The sequence below is a fragment of the Mesoplodon densirostris genome, chromosome 14 (genome assembly GCF_025265405.1).
Source record: "Mesoplodon densirostris isolate mMesDen1 chromosome 14, mMesDen1 primary haplotype, whole genome shotgun sequence".
Taxonomy (NCBI): domain Eukaryota; kingdom Metazoa; phylum Chordata; class Mammalia; order Artiodactyla; family Ziphiidae; genus Mesoplodon; species Mesoplodon densirostris.
Window position 1 is genome coordinate 62,285,048 of NC_082674.1, and position 21,935 is coordinate 62,306,982.

Here is a 21,935-nt window from a genome sequence, read left to right on the forward strand (position 1 = left end):
AAATGATTGGAACCTATCAGATGAGATCTTCTATAATTAAAGATATAAAGAAGGAACCACAACAAAATGGGCAGGAGGGGCAGAGTCACAGTATAGTCAAGTCCCATACCCTGAAGTGGGTGACTCACAAACGGGAGAATAATTACAATTGCAGATGTTCTCCCCAAAAGTGAGGGATCTAAGCCCCGCAGCAGGCTTCCCAACCCAGGGGTCCTACACCAGGAAGAAAAGTTTCCAGAACATTTGGCTTTTAAGGCCAGCAGGGCTTACTTTTGGGAGTCCCAGAAGGCTAGGGAAAGAGACACCACTCTTAAAAGGCACACACAAAATCTCATATGCTCCGGTACCCAAGGCAGAAGCAGTAATTTGAAAGGAGCCTGGGTCAGACCTACCTGCTGATTTTGGAGAGTCTCCCAGAGAGGTAGAAGGCAACTGGAGCTTACCCTGGGGAAAAAGAGTGGCAGCAGCCATTCTGTGGAGCTTGTTCTACCATGTGGACATTGGTGCTGGCAAGCACAATTTTAGAATCCTCCCTCTAGCTTATTAGCCTCAGAATCCAGATCTGTGCCCACCCAACGGCCTACAGACACCAGTACTGGGACACCTCAGGCCAAGCAACTAACTGAGCAGGTGGGCACATAGCTCCATCCACCAGCAGAGAGGCTGCCTTAAGACTCCCTGAGCCCACAGCCACCCCTGCCCAACAGAAGGGCCCAGGACCGGCCCTGTATACCACTGTACAGACACTAGACCTGGGACCCACAGGAACCTGCTGACAGAGACCACAGAACCCACCTACACACACCAGTGGGCAGGCACTAGCCCCAGAATTCCTGGCCCTACCCACCAGCATGTCTTCTCTAGCCTCAGAAGTAGCCTCTCCCATCAGCAAGAGTACACCAGCCACAGGACAACTACAACCCCAAAACCTGAGGACATAGTTGACCAACCATCAGACCAACACCAGATTCAGGAACCCTGGACCCCACAGCCAGTTATGTCAGGACCCACTACCACCCACTAGCAGTCTGACACCAGCTCTGGAACCCCTGGGCCCTGCAGCCAGACCCCAGTACCCAACTCTGCCTGCCAGCACTAGCCCCAGTGCCTGGCTTCACCCACCAGTGGGCAGGCACCAGCCCTGGGATCTCCTGGACACCAACTCCACCCACCAGTAAGCCAGTGCTAGCCCTGGGTTGCTCCAGGATTCTTCAGCCAGCTGCAGTATGACCCAGTGCTGCAAATGAGCTGCCAGCAGCCTCTGCACAAGGCAGGGCCTGGCAACCAATCAGACCGGGAGCCAACCAAGCCCACCAGACCACCCATAGTAGTCAGTCCCACAAAACAGAAGGACCGGGCCTCCCTGGTGGCGCAAGTGGTTGAGAGTCCGCCTGCCGATGCAGGGGATGCTGGTTCGTGCCCCGGTCTGGGAGGATCCCATGTGCCGCGGAGCGGCTGGGCCCGTGAGCCATGGCCGCTGAGCCTGCGCGTCCGGAGCCTGCGCGTCCGGAGCCTGTGCTCCGCAACGGGGGAGGCCACAGCAGTGAGAGGCCCGCATGCCGCAAAAAAAAAACAAAAAAAAACAGAAGGACCCACACAGCCCACATGGGGGCATCCCTAGAGCATATAACTGTGGTGACCAATGGGGAGTGTGCTGCTGGTAAACATAGGATGTCTCCTACAAAAGACCACACCTCCACAGTTGGGAAACATGACCAAACTACCAAATACATAGAAATAAAACAACAAGTTAGGCAAAAATGATGCAAGAAAGAAACATGTTCCAAACGAAGGAACAAGATAAAACCCCATAAGAAGAACTAAGTGAAGTGGAGATAACCAAACTACTGGAGAAAAAGTTTAGGGTAATGATCGTAAAGATGACCAAGGAATTCGAGAGAAGAGTGGACACACAGAGTGAGAAGACAGAAGTTTGTAACAAAGAGTAGGAAAATATAAAGAGCAACCAAACAGAGATGAATAATATAATAAATGCAATGAAAAATGCACTAGTAGAAATCAAAAGTAGAATAAACAATATAGAGAAGCCAATCAGTGAGCTGGAAGACAGAGCAGCAGAAATCACTGATGCTGAACAGAAAGAAGGAAAAAAAATAAAAAGAAATGAGGACAGTTTAAGAGATCTCTGGGATAATATCAAGAATACTAACACTTGCTTTATAGGAGTCCCTGAAAGAAAAGACAAAAAGGTGTGTGTGTGGGGGGGGGGGGGGGGGCAGAGAACATATTTGAAGACATAATAGCTGAAAACTTCCCTAACCTGGGAAAGGAAACAGACATTCAAGTCCAGGAAGAACACCTAGACACATTTTAATTAAAATGGCAAAAGTAAAAGATAAAGAGATTATTAAAAGCAGCAAGGGAAAAACAACAAGTTATGTATAAGGTAACTCCCATTAGGCTATCAACTGACTTTTCAGCAGAAACTCTGCAGATCAGAAGAGAGTGGCACAATATATTGATGAAATGAAAAAACCTACAACCAGGAATACTCTACCCAGCAAGGCTCTCATTCAGATTTCATGGAGAGATCAAAATTTTACAGACCAGGAAAAGGTAAAAGAATTCAGCACCACCAAACCAGCTTTACAACAAATGTTAAAAGGAGTTCTCTAAGCAAAAAAGAAAAGGCCAAAACTAGAAACATGAAAATTTCAAAAGAACAAAGCTCATCAGTACAGGCAAATATACAGTAAGGTAGAAAATCAACCACCTACAAAGCTAGTAGGAAGGTAAAAGGAGTAAGATCATCCATATCCACAATAAGCAGTTAAGGGATACGCAAAACAATTAGATGGAAAATATGATGTCAAAAAAGAGCAATCATGGGCCTCCCTGGTGGCGCAAGTGGTTGAGAGTCCGCCTGCCGATGCAGGGGATACGGGTTCGTGCCCCGGTCTGGGAGGATCCCATATGCCGCGGAGTGGCTGGGCCCGTGAGCCATGGCCGCTGAGCCTGCGCGTCCGGAGCCTGTGCTCCGCGACGGGGGAGGCCACAACAGTGAGAGGCCCGCATACCGCAAAAGGAAAAAAAAAAAAAAAAAAAAAAAAAAAGAGCAATCATGAGGGAGGAAACTACAAATGCAGGACTGTTAAAATGCATTTGAAATTAAGAGATCAGCAACTTAAAACCTCACAGTAATCAAAACCCAAAAATCTATAATACACACACACACACACACACACACACACACACAAAGGGAATGGAATCCGAACAAAACACTAAAGACAGTCATCAAATCCCAAGAGAAAAAACAAAAAGAAGAAAAGGAACCAAAAAGAACTACAAAAACAATTAACAAAATGGCAGTAAGAAGGTACATATCAATAATTACTTCAAATGTAAATGAACTAAATGCTCCAATCAAAAGACACAGAGTGGCTGAATGGATACAAAAACAGGACCCATATATGCTACCCACAACAGACTTATTTCAGATGTAAAGACACACAGACTGAAAGTGAGGGTATGGACAAAGGTTTTATCATGCAAAGAGAAAGGAAAAGAAAGCTGGTGTAGCAATACTTGTATCAGACAAAATAGACTTTAAGACAAAGACTGTTGCAAGAGACAAAGAAGGCCATTACATAATAATCAAGGGATCAATTCAAGAAGAAGATATAACAATTGTAAATATATATGCACACAACATAGGGGCACCTAAATGAATAAAGCAAATATTAATAGACATAAAGGGAGAAGTTGACAGTAACACAATAATAGTAGGGGACTTTTAACACCCCACTAACATCAATGGACAGATCACACAAACAGAAAATCAATAAGGAAATACTGCCCTTAAGTGACACACTGGATCAGACAGATTTAATAAATGTATATGGAACACTGCACCCAAAAGTGGCAGAACACACATTATTTTCAACATGCATATGGAACATTTTTCCAGAATAGGTCACACGCTAGGCCACAAAATGAGCATCCTTAAATTTAAGAAAACTGAAAGCATATCAAGCAACTTTTTCAACCACAATGTTATGAGATGTAACCAACTACAAGAAAAGAAAAGCAAAAAACACAAACATATGGCAGCTAAAGAAATCTGCTACTAAACAATCAATGGATGACTGAGAAAAATCAAAGAGGAAACCAAAAAATACTTTGAGACAAATGAAAATAAAAACATAGTGCTCCAAAATCTACAGGACACAGTAAAAGCAGTTCTAAAAGGGAAGTTTATAGCAATACAAGCTTACCTCAGGAAACAAGAAAAATCTCAAATACACAGTCCAACATTACACCTAAAGTAGCTAGAGAAAGAAGGAACAAAACTCAAAGTCACTAAAAAAAAAAAAAAACACCAATAGAAAAGAATCAATGAAACTAGGAGGTGGTTCATTAAAAAGATAAACAAAATCAATAAACCTATAGCCAGGCTCACCAAGAAGAAAAGAGAGAGAGCCTAAATCAATAAAATCAGAAATGAAAAAGAAGTTACAACTGACATCACAGAAATACAAAGGATCATAAGAGATTACTATGAACAACTATATGTCAATAAAATGGACAACCTAGAGAACTGAATGAATTCCTAGAAATGTACAGTCTCCCAAGACAAAAACAGGTATAAATAGAAAATATGAACAGGCCAGTTACCATCAATGAAACTGAATCAGAAATTTTCAAAAATTCCAACAAACAGAAGTCCAGTACTTCTGAGATGACATCTACCAAACATTTAAAGAAGGGTTAACACCTATCCATCTCAAACTATTCCAGAAAATTGCAGAGGGAGGAATGCTTCTGAACTCATTCTATAAGGCCACCATCACCCTGATACCAAAACCAGACAAAGATATACCAAAAAAAAAAAAAAATTATAGGCCAATATCACTGATGAACATACATCAAAAATCCTCAACAAAATATTAACAAACCAAATTCAACAATACACTAAAAAGATCATACACCATGATCAAGTGGGATTTATCCCAGGGATGCGAGGATGGTTCAGTATCTGCAATGTACTAACACAATATTGTAAATCAACTATACCCAAATTTTAAAAATGTTTTAAATACCTGCAGTGTTAATGATATACCACATTAACAATCTGAAAATAAAAATCATATAATCATATCAATAGATGCAGAAAATGCTTTTGACAACATTCAACATCCATTTATGATAAAAACTCTCCAAAAAGTAGGTATAGAGGGAACATATCTCAACATAATACAGGTCATATATGATAAGCCCAGAGCTAACATCATGCTCAATGGTGAAAAGCTGAAAGCATTTCCTCTAACATCAGGAACAAGACAAGGATGCCAACTTTCGCCACTTTTATTCAACATAGTTTTGGAAGCCATAGCAATCAGACAATAAAAAGAAGTAAAAGGAATTCAAATTGGAAAGGAAGAAGTAAAACTGTCACTGTTTGCAAACTACATGAAACTATACATAGAAAATCCTAAAGACATTACCAGAAGACTACTAGAGCTCATCAATTAATTCGGTAAAGTTGCAGGATACGAAATTAATATACAGAAATCTGTTGCATTTTTATACACTAACAATGAACTATCAGAAAGATAAATTAAGGATACAATCCCACTTACAATCACATCAGAAAGAATAAAATACCTAGGAATAAACTTCCTAAGGAGGTAAAAGACTTGTACTAGAAAACTGTAAGACGCTGATGAAAGAAAACGAAGAGGACAGAAACAGATGCAAAGATATACCATGTTCATGAGTTGGAAGAATATTGTTTAAATGACCATACTACCAAAGGCACTCTACAGGTGCAATGCAATCCCTATCAAAATATCAATGGCATTTTCACAGAACTAGAATTAATAAATTTTAATATTTGTATGAAAACACAAAAGACCCTGAAGCCAAAACAATCTTAGGAAAGAACAGAGCTGGAGGTATCACATTCCCTGACTTCAGACTATACTAAAAAGCCACAGTAATCAAAGCAGTGTGGTACTGGCACAAAAACAGACACATAGACCAACGGAACAGAATAGAGAGCCCAGAAATAAACCAATGCACTTATGGTCAATTAATCTATGACAAAGGAGGCATGAATACATAATGGAGAAAAAACAGTTTCTTCAATAAGTGGTGCTGGGCAAACTGGACAGGTACATACAAAAGAATGAAATTAGAGCACTCTCTTACCCCATATACAAAAATAAACTCGAAACGGATTATAAGCCTAAATATAAGACCAGAAACCATGAAAGACCTAGAAGAAAACATAGGCAGAACACTTCTATTTTATTTTTTATTGACATAAGTCCTAGCAATATTTTTTTGGATCTTTCTCCTAAGGCAAAGAAAACAAAAGCAAAAATAAACAAATGGGACCTAATTAAATTAAATTAAAGGCCTTTACACACCAAAGGAAACCACCAACAAAATAAAAAGACAACCTATTGAATGGGAGAAAATATTTATAAATGATATGACTAATAAGGGGTTAATATCCAAAATACAAAAACACCTCATACAACTCAATACCCAAAAATCAACCTGACTGAAAAATGGGCAGGAGGCCTGAACAGACATTTTTCCAAAGAAGACACACAAATGGCCAACAGGCACATGAAAAGATGTTCAACATCGTTAATCATCAGAGAAACACAAATCAAAATCACAATGAGATATCACCTCACACGTGTCAGAACGGCTATCGTCAAAAAGACCACAAATAACAAATGCTGGTGAGGCTGTGGAGAAAAGGAAACATTTGTACACTGCTGATGGAATGTAAATTGGTGCAGCCACTGTGGAAAACAGGATGGAGGTTCCTTAAAAGACTACAAGGGAATTCCCTAGCGGTCCAGTGGTTGGGACTCTGCACTTTGACTGCTGAGGGCCCTGGTTCAATCCCTGGTCAGGGAACTGGGATCCCACAAGATGCATGGCACGACCAAAAAACAAACAAACAAACAAAAAAAAAAGAGAGAGAGAGAGAGAGACTACAAACAGAAGTACCAAATGACCCAGCAATTCCACTCCTGGGTATATATCTGAAAAAAACAAAAACACTAATTTGAAAAGACACATGCACCCCAATGTTTGTAGCAGCATTATTTACAATAGCCAAGATGAACGGATAAGAAGATGTGGTAGATATATACAATGTAATACCACTCAGTCATATAAAAATATGAAATTTCACCATTTGTAACAACATGGATGGACTTGGAGGGTATTATGCTTGTAAAATAAGTCAGGCAGAGAAAGACAAATACTGTAAGTTATCACTTATATGTGGAAACAGACTCACAGATCTATATAGAAAACTAGTGGTTACCAGTGGAAAGAAGGAAGGGGGAAAGGGAAAGATAGGGTTAGAGGATTATGAGATACTAAGCTGCAAGGATATATTATACAGCACAGGGAATATAGCCAATATTTTAAAATAACTGAAATTTATATAATTTTATAAATCAACTATATCTCAATAAAAAAATAAACTAAAAAAAGATGGAAAAAGACAACACACAAACAGTAATCCTAAAAAATAACTAGTGTGTCTATCTTACTATCAGGCAAAATTAATCTCAAGACAAAGCCTACTACCAGAGATAAAGTGGTAGATTTCATAATAATAAAATGGTCAAACCACTTAAAATACATAATAAAACTTAATCTACATGTGTGTATTCATTCGTTCCACACATACACAGTGCAAGTCTTTCCACTGAGGGACTAGAAGCAATGATACCCTAGCAGCAATGAGCAACCAGATCTTGGTTTCTAAATGCCATTCTCCAACAAAAGGAACCAGGGCTACCCAGAGCGATGGATGATTCTAGGACTAAGACAGGAAAAATAAAAGATGAGATTGGAGCATCTTGTGGTACTAAAAGGTAAGAAACTGCTAAAAAAAAAATTTTAATGGGAGTATATCAAAGGGATATAGAAAACAGCCTTTAAAGAATTTACAATGACCTAAACTAGAATGATTTTAGAAACTAAATAAATTTAGTTTTGGATTACTTTTGGATTACAATTCAAAGTATAAAATATACATGAGGGCCTCCCTGGTGGCGCAGTGGTTAAGAGTCCGCCTGCCGATGCAGGGGATACGGGTTCGTGCCCCGGTCTGGGAGGATCCCATATGCCGCGGAGCGGCTGGGCCCGTGAGCCATGGCCGCTGGGCCTGCACATCCGGAGCCTGTGCTCCGCAACGGGAGAGGCCACAACAATGAGAGGCCCGCATACCGCAAAAAGAAAAAAAAAAAAAAAAGAAAAAAAAAAAAATATATATATACATGAGTCCATGCTGATATAAATAAAGGATTGAACAAATAAATTAATGATAGGGAATGAGAGGGACAAATCTTCCTTACAGAAGAATTCCAGATAATTTATGTAGATACTCCTTCCAGAAGGTGAAGCTTAATCTGCTCTTCCCCACCCCACCCCTCCCCACAATACCACCTTAAGTGTAAGCTACACTTAGTGACTCACTTCCAAAGAAGAGGAAGGAAAGGGAAAAACTGTAACTCTTCAGTGAAGAAACCTGGCAAACATCACCTTATCCATGTGATGAAGGGTCACATCACCAGTGATGCCATGTGGATACCACACATTCTCCGATATGATGAGATAAAAAGGGAAGTTGACTTGTGTGGTATTCTCTCCACAAACCCACAACCCCAGTCTAATTATAAGAAAAATATCAGACAAACCCAGACTGAGGGACATTCTACAGGATACCTAATCAATAACTGTCAAGACTGCCAAGGTCATGAAAAACAAGGAAAGAGTGAGGAATTATCACAGATCAGAGGAATATGGGGAGACAGGACAACTAAACAATGTGCTACCCTCAACTGAATCAATGAACAGAAAGAGGACATTAATGGAAAAACTGGTGAAATACAAATAAACTCTGGCATTTAGTTAACAGTGATGTGTCCATGCTGGTTTCTTAGTTTTGACAAGCGTAAATGTAAGATGCTAACAATGGGGGAACTGGGTGAGGGGCATACAAGAACTCTCTGTATTATCTTTGAAACTTTTCTGTAAATCTAAAACTATTTCCCCAAAATTATAATTACATTAGTAAAAATCAAACTAACTAAATAAATGTTTAATAGCAAGAGAACTGGTAAACAAATTATGGTACACCTATATCATGGGATACTATGTGTAACCTTCAAAAAATGTTTAAAAGGAATTTTAACAATGTGGTAAGAGCTTACTAAATAATGTTTCAAGTGTGAAAATCAAGATTAAAAACTGTATAAGTAATACCTAAATCTTATAAAATGTACACACACACTGGCAATAATGCACATAGAAAAAGGAACAAAGTAAATTAAAGAAATCTATACATTTTCCGCATAATAGATTTTTAAAAATTCTCTTCTTGGTGTACCAAGTATGATGAGCATCACATGCCTGAAGGTAAAATTTTCAATTCTATGACCTCTCCTTTGAGGTTTCTACAAAAGTATCATCCTGGGCCTCCCTGGTGGCGCAGTGGTTAAGAGTCCGCCTGCTGATGCAGGGGATGCGGGTTCGTGCCCCGGTCTGGGAGGATCCCATATGCCGTGGAGCGGCTGGGCCCGTGAGCCATGGCCGCTGGGCCTGCGCATCCAGAGCCTGTGCTCCGCAACGGGAGAGGCCACAACAGGGAGAGGCTCGCATACAGCAAAAAAAAAAAAAAAAAGTATCATCCTATATGAGGCAGATCTGACATTTGCCTAACCACGATCAATTCTCTCCTTCCATTCTAAAAGATTTCCAGTTTTATTAAAAATAGCAGTGTGCTTAGGTAAAAAACTACATTTTGACTGTATACAAAAAATCATCTAGGAACGCTCTTTAAAAGGGTAAAGACTCAGCTAAGTTTGTGTTCCCCTTTACTTCTTACCCTTCCTTTTCTTCTTGACATTACACTGGAAATAGAACAGTCATCATGAAATTATGAGAAGAAAACATGTGGGTAAAAGCTACATGTTATGAATTTCTGAGCAGAAAGACAGAAGAAACCTGGGCCCCAACTGCAACAGCCCTGAACTGCCTACTTCCCTACTTCGTGTTACAAGACAAAAATAACCCCCCCACACCTTTTTTTAAAGCACCACTGTTTCAAGTTTTCTCTTCTGAGCACATGTATACAATCCAAACATTAAAGAACTGATTCCTGTACCCAAATTTTTCTTATTATATGTCCTGAAAAGAGAACAAAATCTACTTTTAAGAAAGTCATTCAGCTCAGTAGTATTTGGTATTTTTCAAGCCACAATAAATACTGGCTTAGGTTCCCTGGGATAGGTAGAAGAGGAACTGTTCCATCCTTGTTTGGGGGAAGGCTAAGGACAAACAACTTGAGTTGTTTTATTATTAAAACAATGACAATAAAATCAGAGTTAAACCTCTCAATTTACTTTAACTTAATGAGTAGTGTTTATATAACAAAATATTTTATTGAGCAGGCATTTGCTGTGTAGAGGTCATTTGGAGTGAAAAAAGAATAAAATAATATCTCTTCAAGAAGCTCCTCCCTTTAAGTGTTTTTTTTTTGTTTTGTTTTGTTTTTTTGTTTTTTTGTTTCTTTTTGCGGTATGCGGGCCTCTCACTGTTGTGGCCTCTCCCGTTGCGGAGCACAGGCTCCGGACGCGCAGGCCCAGCGGCCATGGCTCACAGGCCCATCCTCCCAGACCGGGGCACGAACCCGTATCCCCTGCATCGGCAGGCGGACTCTTAACCACTGCGCCACCAGGGAGGCCCCCTTTAAGTGTTTTAAACTGTCTTAACAAAATGAACCATGTTGGAAGACAGAAACTATTTCCACTTTTTTTATTTGCTACACTACTCAGTTACAATCAACAACAAAAACAAATAGCTGAGGGGAAAAAATCCCAATTCCCAAATAAGGAAGTTAATTGAAGAAACTGTAGTACAGTAAGACAAAGAATATTATATATTCATTAAATAATAAGTACGGAGATTGTGAATAATGGAAAATAAGGATCAGACAGGGTCATAAAATCTCAAAGACGGAATATTTTGCCTTTTTGTTCATATTTCACTATGTATTACTAAATATGAAATGATAAAATAAACATGAATCTGGCTATATATATATATATATATATATATATATATATATATACTCTGATATGTTCCTACTGCAAAACACCTAAAATGCTGGATAAAACAGAAAATGTACTTTTAAAATTTCATAGTAAAATGAATACTAAGCTTTCCTGGAAGTGAGAAAAATTCTAAAAGAGCCAGGAATGAGAGCAGCAGGGAGGAAAGCTATCTTAATGGCCTAAAGCAGGGGTTGGAAAACTATGGTCCACAAGCCAAATCCAGCTTTTAGTCATAAGCTAAGAATAGTTTTTAAATTTTTTAATAGTTGAAAATAAAAAAGAAGAAATCTTAAAATTTATGAAACTCAAATTTCAGTGTCCATAAATGAAGTTTTTTACAACACACCTATGCTCATTCATTTAAGTATTGTCTACAGCTGCTTTCATATCACAACAGCAGAGACTGTATGACCTGCAAAGCCTAAAATATTTTCTATCTGGCTCTTTACAGAAAAAGTTTGCCAACCCTTGGCCATTCATTTTTAATGAATACACAAAGGGGACAGGAAAGAAAGCCTCTGGCTCACACAGGGCAAGGAATTAAACTGGAGATGTGGTAAAAAAGGCAGTAACAACAAAGGGCTACACACTAAATCACAAGTGAACTAGAGAAATATATATCCCACAAAATTATATAGCACGGACACATGCCTGCTTCCACAATAACTATTCATGGACAGGGGACCAGGGAATAAGAAGAGGACTTTCCCTGAGCATCTGTGGCCACTACATAGCCTGCATATAGATCTGGGGCTCAAAAAATACCAAGTTGAAAATTTAATTTACATTGGAATTAAATAATCGATGTCCCTCACCCCACGAGCAGCTGTTAATACCATTTTCTCATAAGGACTATAGCATCCATAAATAAAGTTCCAAAGAAAGTGAGTTAGCACTAACAACAACAACAACAAATCACAACAGAAATTCTATTTTTAGTATCAGAGAGCTTGGTTACTCAAACCAACACTTCTTCTTAAAACAAGTAAATGTTAGCTAAAACATTTAAAACATCACGTAAAAAAGCAGTGACGTGTTAATAAGCTACTGTGAAAACACCAGGACAAATTCCAGAAGAAACCTGATACCCAGAGAAGTAAGGAGAATACCAGAGCACCAAACTGATTTTGAACTGAAGACATTTCCCAATTACAATTCTAGAAACTTGAGGTTCATCTCAGGAGCCTGAAAGGGCAAAGAAGGCAGAAAGACTCAAATCCAACCAAGAATCTAAGATTCTCCCCACATAGAGCTTCAAAGGACAACTACACCCTAGAAGTAAGGATAGATCACTAAATCCTTACCATCCAGAGGGGAGTCAAAGGCAAGTTACCTTGGTGCAGAGCAGAACACAATATTAACAACAACAACAACAAAAAAGGCAGGGAGTTAGGTCAGGGAGTAGAGGAGGAAAACAAAAACAAGATGCTGAGGAAGGTGTAGTCATAGCCAAAGCCTCACAAGAATTTGAAGCCCATACCTGGATGGATCACATGAGTTTGGTTTAAGAAACTCCCTTATTGGCAGTGCTACTAGGTACCTGACAGACCTCAAGGAATACACAAACACACACACACACACACACACACACACACATTTTTCCAACGGTAATAGCCATGACAGAGTCAAAGGAAACTAGGCAAAAATGAAAATCAAGATCCATGAGTATGAACAAGCAGAAGAATACCCACAAAGACTTCAGGTATTAGAATTAATAGGCACAGATATTACAACTATTCTTTATCTGTTTTAAGAAAATAAAATTGTTGAAAATATCTTATAAAAATAGAAAACTATTAAACTGGTATATACAGAACAGAAAAATAACAAGGTCCTACTATATAGCACAGGGAACTGTATTCAATATCCTGTGATAAACCATAATGGAAAAGAATATGAAAAAGAATGTACATATATATGTATAACTGAGTCACTTTGCTGTACAGCAGTAATTAACAACATGTATAACTGAGTCACTTTGCTATACAGCAGTAATTAACAACATTGTAATTCAACTATACTTCAATTTTAAAAAATTAAATAGAAAACTGTTAGAAGGGGAGATTCCACATATATATATTCCACATTTGGGGAAACAATAGAAATCCTAGAAATGGGAAAAAAAACAAATTTTAAATTCAGTGTATATCACTGGTAATAAGACACAGCAGAAGAAAGAATTAATTAACTGGAAGAAAGATCAGAAGAAATTATAGAGAATCAAGTCAGAGAAAAATGATGAAAAATATAGAGCAGGAAATAACAAACATGGAGTTTAGAGTGAAATTAATCTAATATGCGTTTAATTAAAATTCCAGAAAGACAAAGCAGAGAGATTGAGGCAAGGAAAATATTTTAAAAAAGAACAGCTGAGAATTTTCCAGAACTGATGAAAGACACTAATCAAACATGCAATAAAATCAAAACAGTATAAATAAAAAGGAATCTACTCACAAACATTTCACAATGAAGCAGCTGAAAACCAAAGACATGAAGAAAATTTTAAAGAAGACAAGGGGAAAAAAGATAAATTACATTCAAAGTGGGAGTCAGACTGACAGGTAATTTAAAACCATCAAAAAAAGAAGCTAGAAGACAGTGAGATACTATATGGTAAGTACAAAAGGAAAATAACTGCAATCTCAGAATTACATTCCTACTTTGAAGAATAAGGGTGTCATGATCAGCTCGGTGCTTTGCAACCACCTAGAGGGGTAGGAAAAGGAGGGTAGGAGGGAGATGCAAGAGGGAAGGGATATGCAGATAGACATATGCATATAGCTGATTCACTTTGTTATATAGCAGAAACTAACACAACACTGTAAAGCAATTATACTCCAATAAAGATGTTAAAAAAAAATAAGGGTGAAATAAATTTCAAGCCAAACAGCAGAAAACAAAACTAAAAATGTTAGTTGCAGACAGACTTCCATCAATGGAAATTATAAAGGACATTCTTCAGGCAAAAGGTAAGTGATCTCAAATGGAAGGCTAATATATTTTTATTTTATGAAACTATAATAATGTCAAGCAGGAATAAAAAGAAAATTAAAATATATAACAATGATACCACAAATCAGGTGGACGGTAAATGGAATTTAGGTGTTCTAAAGTCCTTACCCAGGAGGAAAGTAAAAGTTTAATTAACTTTAGATTTTCATAAGTTAAGGATGTATGTTGTAATTTCTAAGGTAACCACTGAAAGAACAGAAAGCGTGTATAACTTTCAAAGAGGGAGAGATAATTGAGGGGCAGTGAATAAAGGATTTTTAAAAATCAATCCAAAAAGAGGCATGAGAAAGAAACAGAGAAGAGCCAAAAAACAGAAAACACAAATTAAAATGATAGATAAAATTTTGAATGTACTGGTAGTAGACTAAATGTAAACGGACTGAATGCCCTGTTAATAAGTATAAATAGCACTGATAATAGATCAAACTGGACTGTTTTAAAAGTCCAGCCATATGCTATTCACAAGAGACACACCTAAAAACTTATTTTCAAAAAAACTGAAAATAATAAAAATACTAACCATACATACATACATACATATATACTAGCATAGTTCTTTTAATATCACATAAAATATCAGGCAAAATCATTACTAGAGATAAAAATAATATTACAATGAGATTCGAACACCTAATAACACAGCTTCAAACTAAATAAAACAAAAAGTGATAGTAAGCACTATAATATAATACACACACACACACACATGACCTTTATATATATAATTTTATATACCAAACCATACTATACTACTTTGAGGTCATCAAACTTGAGCCATCCTCAAATGTCCACCCTCAGATGAATAGTGAAGTACCTCATGATATTTTGATAGAGCCACGAAAATAAATGAGCCACAAAGACACGGACAATTTGTAGCAACATAATGTTGAGTGTAAAATACAAGCCTCAGATATGTTACCCTTTTCGTAGGGATCAAAAGCAAGGAAAAGTAAATAATACAGTATATATGGTTAGACACATAACTACAAAAAACAGAAGTAAATAATGTACACAAAATGTAGCATACTAGTTATCTCTTGTAGAGGAAGAAGCAGGGATATGATGAAATTGATCTACTCAGAGGGCTTCAAACTTGCTGATAATATCTATCTTAAGCTGGAGAGCAGGACAAAGATGTTTATCTTACTTTTATGTTTTATAATTTTCATATATTATACATTTATAATATATATATTTTTTCATATATTATATACTTTAATGCATTATATATCTTATAACAAATGAAAAATAGAAATACTAAACTATGTCCAATAGTCTATTTAAGAATATGATGTCAATGTTTTTAATAAATATGTGTCTTTATATATCTCTCAAAAAAGTAAAATCTGTTAAAATGCTAACAATCTCTTTCTGGCTGATACATCATTATTGATGTGTATTTATTCATTGTACCTCTTAACATTTTCCAAGTTCTCTAAAATGAACATATATTACTTTTATAATCAGAAAAAAAGTTAGTTTCCATAAAATTAAAAATAGAAACAACAGCTCAAGACAAATGTTTGGAAATTTTTCTGACTTATTGTTCACTGGAATTGCAACTGATTTTAATAAAAAAAAATATGGTTGCAATTTTAAAAACAACAACAATGACACTTTTATGTTCTACATAAGGGAAGTTCCAATAATGTAGCCTTTGGAACACTTTAGAAAATAGTGGAATACTGAAATGGTCACAATATTCTTAGGCCAAGAGCCCCATAAAAAACCAAAAGATGTGGGTAACAAACTATTCCAAATACCCACAACTGAAACTGGATGTAGAAAAAAAATAGATGTAAAAAAATTTTTACTTCTGTCTTTTATAAAGCCAAAAACACATGACCCCAAAGAACATATTGTGCAAATTTATAATTAACTGTCTACAGATGTTACATAGCATTTATCATTTCCATGCAAGACCAAAAAAGGTCAAAAAACAGGTAGGCAACTTACTAAAACTAAGGTATTCTCAAGAGATAAAAGGTGAAACAGAGGTTGATATCTTCCTGTCTTCCTTCTTTTTATCCCCTGGAGTATGTTATATTCTCATAGTCATGGAAGGGGATAAAATCACAGAAGCAATCAGTTTAGTGTCAGTTGTCATAAGAAGACTGGGGCTAAGAAAAATCATGTAAAGAAAATGCAGGTAAGTGTAAAGAATAAGAAGGCAAAATGTAAACAGAATACAAAGTCAAGTGACAGTGAAAACCGAGCCTAAAGGTTTATACTAGAATCTACTGTTAAAAGACCTAAAAGGTCAGGGATCTCACTCTCAAAGTATTTAGCAAGTATTCTCAGAATTGCTGATTCTGCTGGCAGTTCTCATAATTTTCATCTATTCTAGAAGGTAACCACATCACGTGATGGTTGGGAAAACACATTCAAGAAGTTTAAATGACTTCACTAAAGTCACAAGCAAGACTAGGGCAAAACTAGAACCTAATACACTCACAACATTCTTCTTCTTCACATGTTAGTGCAAACTGCCTAGGATCTACACACAATCTCTATTATATACTGACTCACACATATTCTCGTGTGAATAAAATCGGAAATGACTGCAAACAAAAACAGTAAAAATTAATATGGTAAAAATTTCACTCTTGGATAATGCCACTCTCAAAGAAGGCAGAGTAAGCACAGAATGGAAAGCTAAACACTTTTTTTTCTTCTTACTGACAAATTTGGTAAGCACAAGGCTAATCCTGTCATTTTTTTCATCCTATCCAATATAAATCATAAAGACGTGACAGGGATTAAACTGTCAATGCAAAGCACTTCGAACACTAGTAGATTACAGCTGTGTAACAAATGTGTAGGGTTTTTTTCAGGGTTCTACTTGCCAAGTGTCCAAAAATACAAGGGGTTTATTTGACCAGATTCAAAGAGCTCTAAAACAATTTGGCAGGATATGGTAGGGATATTGTTAGACTACAGGAATAAAGTCCTGACGTCATCAATGTCAAAGGGAGAAAACGGACAACAACAGCAACAACAAAAATACAAGGGCAGGGGCAAGAATTAGCCTGTATAGAAAATAGAAAGAATCACCAAAGAAAACATAGGCTAAATGAATTCCCAAGAAACCTTAATGAAACCCAGTGGTATGAACAGGTGATCATAAGAAAAAGCAAAGTATGAGAGAATACACAAAGAACAGATCAGGACAAAAGGTAAATATTTATAAAAGTATTGATGGTGGCCTAGCAATTTCCAATCACATGTATTTACATTGGTCCATGGAGACTAACCGCATTAATTGCCAGCATTTCCAGATGAGAAAACCAAAGTTAAAAGATACATATTACTGGTCCACTATCACTTAGAAAAGCAGAAACAAGATGTGAACCACCACACCCAATATACCATGCTTCCAGTAAAATACTATAAAAAGTATTTTACTTACCTTAAAATTACTGATTCCATATTTAGAAGAATAAATGAAACATTTCAAAATGGGCTGTTTTAGCAATGAACTTGCCCACATGTACTTCTGTTTAGTGTCATTTCTGTGTGCAATGAAAAAACTCACAGCTTCATACTAACAAATTGAATTCATATAACACCTACCAAGACAGCAACAAGTATATGACACATACAGTGGCTAATACTAGAAATATAAAAATGAATAAAACAATTCAGCTCAAACACACAAACGTCTATTAAGTACCTATTGTGTGTGAGGCACTCTGCCAATGCTATATGCCAATATCACTGACATGGTCTTACCCTCAAATAGTCCAACTGAGTGGGCAAGACCAACAAAAACAAATCAGTGCACTGAAGACGAAGTGCAATGACAGAGGTATGTACAGGGTACCACACTAGCCCACAAAGGGAGGAAATGGGAGAAAGAGTTCAGGGAAGGTTTCTAAGATGAGGTGACCTGGAACTGAATCTTCTAGGTTTGTTCAGCCAAAAGAGAAGAATATACCAAGCACAAGAGAGAATATGAGGAAAGGTACAATGGCAAGAACACAGAAAAAGAAGATTCATGGGCTAAGGCAGGACACCAAAAGTAGATGACAAAGGAGCCCATGAAGGAGTTAAAAAAACGAATGCTCACATAACCAGTTTCTGTCTAAATAACTTCAGAAACCATCAAGTTTACAGGTGCTAGAATGAAAAGAGACACAAGAAGTGACAGGAGAAGAACAGGAACTAGACAGGAACCAGATGGTAATGGACAGCCTTGGATACTGGGTTAAGAAGCCTGGATATTTTTCCCAAGTGTTGGGAACTACTGCTATTTGAAAAACATTGCTCTTTAGTGCTGTCATCCTAATGACTATGTAGAGAATGGACCTGAAGGAGGAAACAACGGAAGGCTGTAAAGTTTGTTAACCTAGGATGATGAGAGTCTAAACTGGGGCATTAGTAGTAGAGGTGGATATGAGGTGGAAGATTCAAAAAATATCTTCAAGACTTAGTAAGAGCAGAGGTTTAAAACCTGCCAAGCTCCTCCACTCTCTTGCTGTATGATCTTGGGCAATTTCTTCACCTGTAAAATAGGGATGCACCTACTTCATAGGTGTACTGTGAGTATTAAATGAGTTAACACATGTGAAGAGCTCAGAATGGTGCCTGCCAAAGCACGAATACTGAAAAATGCTTTGGCAACTGTGGCAGTACCAGCAGTAGGAATGGTGGGGCAGACTGTAATAATGAAGTGCATGTAAAAAGAGGAAGACAGAAAGATGAATGTCTAGGTCCCTAACCTGAAAGACTAGTTAGTGCAGCTACCAAATGAGAAAGAAAAGAGAAGGCTTTGTTCAGGCTTACAGGGTGAATGAATATGAGTTTAATTTCAGACAATTTGAGTCTTAGGCACCATTTTGAGTTTCATCAAGATGAAGCTGTCCTGCAGTCAGAAAACAGGAGTGGAATTCAGGTAAGAGTTCAGAGCAGACAAAGATATTTAGGAGTCAACGATACATACACAATAGTTGAAGTCCTGAGAGTTTTCATGGTTCCTTAGGCAGAAAGCCTACATTACAAACCAAAAAAGTGGCCAAGGACAAAACTTGGACATTATTATAAGTGCATCAAACCAGGTTGTAGAGCCCTTTGGGGGACAAATGCCCTATAAATTTTTTTAAATGTTCTTAAAATAGCTTAAACTACTAGGAAATCATGGAGAAAATAATGGAAAGACGGGAAAGGCAATGAAAAGGGGGAATAGAAAACATGGCAGCCAGAGGGGCATAAGGGGGAGAGAGACTAGGAAACCCTAAGCAGTACCTAGCACAAGACTATTAAGAACAATATACAATACCAAACCAAGCTGGTTATGGAAAGAGAAAGAAAGAGAGAGATAGACAGAGACAGAGGAAAAAAGAAAGGAGGAATAGATAGAGATGGAGATGAAAAGAACGAAGCCCACTTCTGCCCATAACTCTTTGTTTCCATTCAGCTGCCCTTATCAAAAACATCATTTTAGTCCTTCCACCTTTCCTGCCAACACCTCCTACAAAAGAATCAAAATGTACTACTCACTGACACTGATATAGCAAATCTGAAGCAGTAACATAAGGAGACACAAGCTATTCATTTAATGCAACGTTTTTAAATACTAATTATGATCAAGACATTGTACAAGAAACCAAAGATGAAATGAGGTTCAGGAGGATAATTATTCATTTAAGGAATTTAAAACCTCATTATAGAGTCAAGGCAAATACATAAAGAAATAAGATTCAATTTAAAAAAATCACATGAAGATTACCAAATTAATGATCAGAGAGTAAATGCTATTCTCATTCAAATGAAGGAGGATTGCTATAGACTGGTGTGACGGGGAAGCAAACTAGTAGAGTGGAGGAAAAAGAAATGTAGAACAAGAATTGCTGAGTTTCTAATCGGAGCTCTGTTCCTGAATTTCTTTTTAAACCTCTGAGCCCACATCTAAATCTATTAAAAGTAGATAATAATACCGACAGCTATACCACATAAAATTCTTATGAGAAATCAAGTGAGATGATATATATAAAAGTATTTTGCCAACTGCAAGCAATGTACAAAAGTTAACTAATGAAAGATTAAGTTGACCATGCTTCTCCCTATTCCTTTAAATAAGTAGAGCTAAAAATTTTGCATAAAGCAAACATGAAGATTCTGAATGGTACAGAGAAGGAGAAAGACTGCCTAGGGACCTCAGAAACTAAGGAACATCACAGAGGTTAAGTTCCCTGGGTTTTTTTATTATTGTTATTTTTGTTTTTGTTTTGTTTTGGTCTCATATATCCCAGAGCAGGTATAAGAGAAACTAACAACCAAGAAAAACCAACCAAAGCAGACAAGGTCAAAGAAAAGCCCCTTCTCTCTAGTGAAAGGACTAGGAAAGGGTCAATCTAGCAAGATAGTACACTTTTAGAAAGTAACAATCCCACTCCAGCCAAACACCCTGGGGGAAAAATGCAAACTCCACTCCCACTCCAACAGAAAAGGCCAAGTTGGGAAGAGACTCCAACCCTCATCAGGCAGTAACAAGGCCCCTCCCCATGGTGTCAGTGGAGGTTATGAGGGGATCCTAGACTTCAACCCCAATAAAGTAGTAGTGAGGTATTCCTCTCTCGCACCCCAACAAGGTAGTGTCAAAGGAGGCCCAGTGGGGAAAGTCAGAACTTTTACCATCATCCAGTGGTAACAAATCCTTCTCCCACTGCAGGGTCAGTACAGGCCACTTGAGGAACATTAACAAGGTGTCTCTCCCCCTCCCAGCCAAGAAAGTGTCAGTGAAAGCCTGGGGGGAACCTGAAATCCTACCTTCTTCTATTAGTAACAAAGCACTCTTCCTCCCAGGGTGTCAAAGGAGGCCAAGTGGGGAACCCAAATTTCCACTACACTGGCAGCAAAATGTAACCAACTTCTCTGTTGAAACAGTCCAGCACAGCTAAAAATATCTGCTAAAATTGAAAATTTAAATAAGATCTAACCTCATAATATGTAAAACACACATAATAAAAAAAATCATGCATAATATCAAGAACCAGGAAGCTTTTAACTTGAACTTAAAAAAAAAAAAAAAGACAACCAATAGACACCAGAAGTAAGATGACACAGGGCTTCCCTGGTGGCACAGTGGTTGAGGGTCTGCCTGCCAATGCAGGGGACACAGGTTCGTGCCCCGGTCCGGGAGGATCCTACATGCCGTGGAGCAGCTGGACCCGTGAGCCTTGGCCGCTAAGCCTGTGCGTCCAGAGCCTGTGCTCCGCAACGGGAGAGGCCACAGCAGTGAGAGGCCCGCGTACCACAAAAAAAAAAAAAAAAAAAAAAAGTAAGATGACACAGATGTTGGAACTACCTGACAAGGCTTCTGAAGCAGCCATAAAAATCCTTCAACAAACAATTATAAACATGCTTGAAACAAATGGACTGTCAACTGTAAAGTACTATCCAAAAGCTAACTCATGAAAAGGATGCACTTCTCCTCATTCCTCTCACTACGGAGAGCTAAAAACATTTTTAGAACTAAAAACTACAATAACCAAGAAATTTAAAAGTCTCAATGGATAGGCTCAATGGCTAAATGGAGAAGACAGAGGAAAAAACAATTAGTTAACTTGAGAAGAAAACAATAGAAATTACTCAACCTATAAAACAGAGAAAATAGACTACAAACAAATAAATAGAGCCCCTGGGACACCTGGAAATATATTCTTAGCATTGGAATCCCAGAGGAAAGGAGAAAGACAGTGGGGCTGAAAAGTATTTAAAGAAATAATGACTAAAAACTTCCCATATTTGGCAGGAGACACAAAATGCAATTCAAATAATACTACTGTATATCAGAAACTATGGAGGACA

At 37.7% G+C, this 21,935-nt stretch overlaps 1 protein-coding gene and 1 pseudogene across 2 annotated transcripts in view; one reads left to right on the top strand and one right to left on the bottom strand.

Annotated features, from left to right (window-relative positions):
* The window catches only part of EXOC6B (exocyst complex component 6B), a 730,763-nt gene that overhangs the window by 513,058 nt on the left and 195,770 nt on the right, over positions 1-21,935 (bottom strand). The gene's annotated exons all lie outside the window — the stretch shown is intronic.
* The window catches only part of LOC132502098 (dnaJ homolog subfamily A member 1-like), a 128,336-nt pseudogene that overhangs the window by 34,308 nt on the left and 72,093 nt on the right, over positions 1-21,935 (top strand).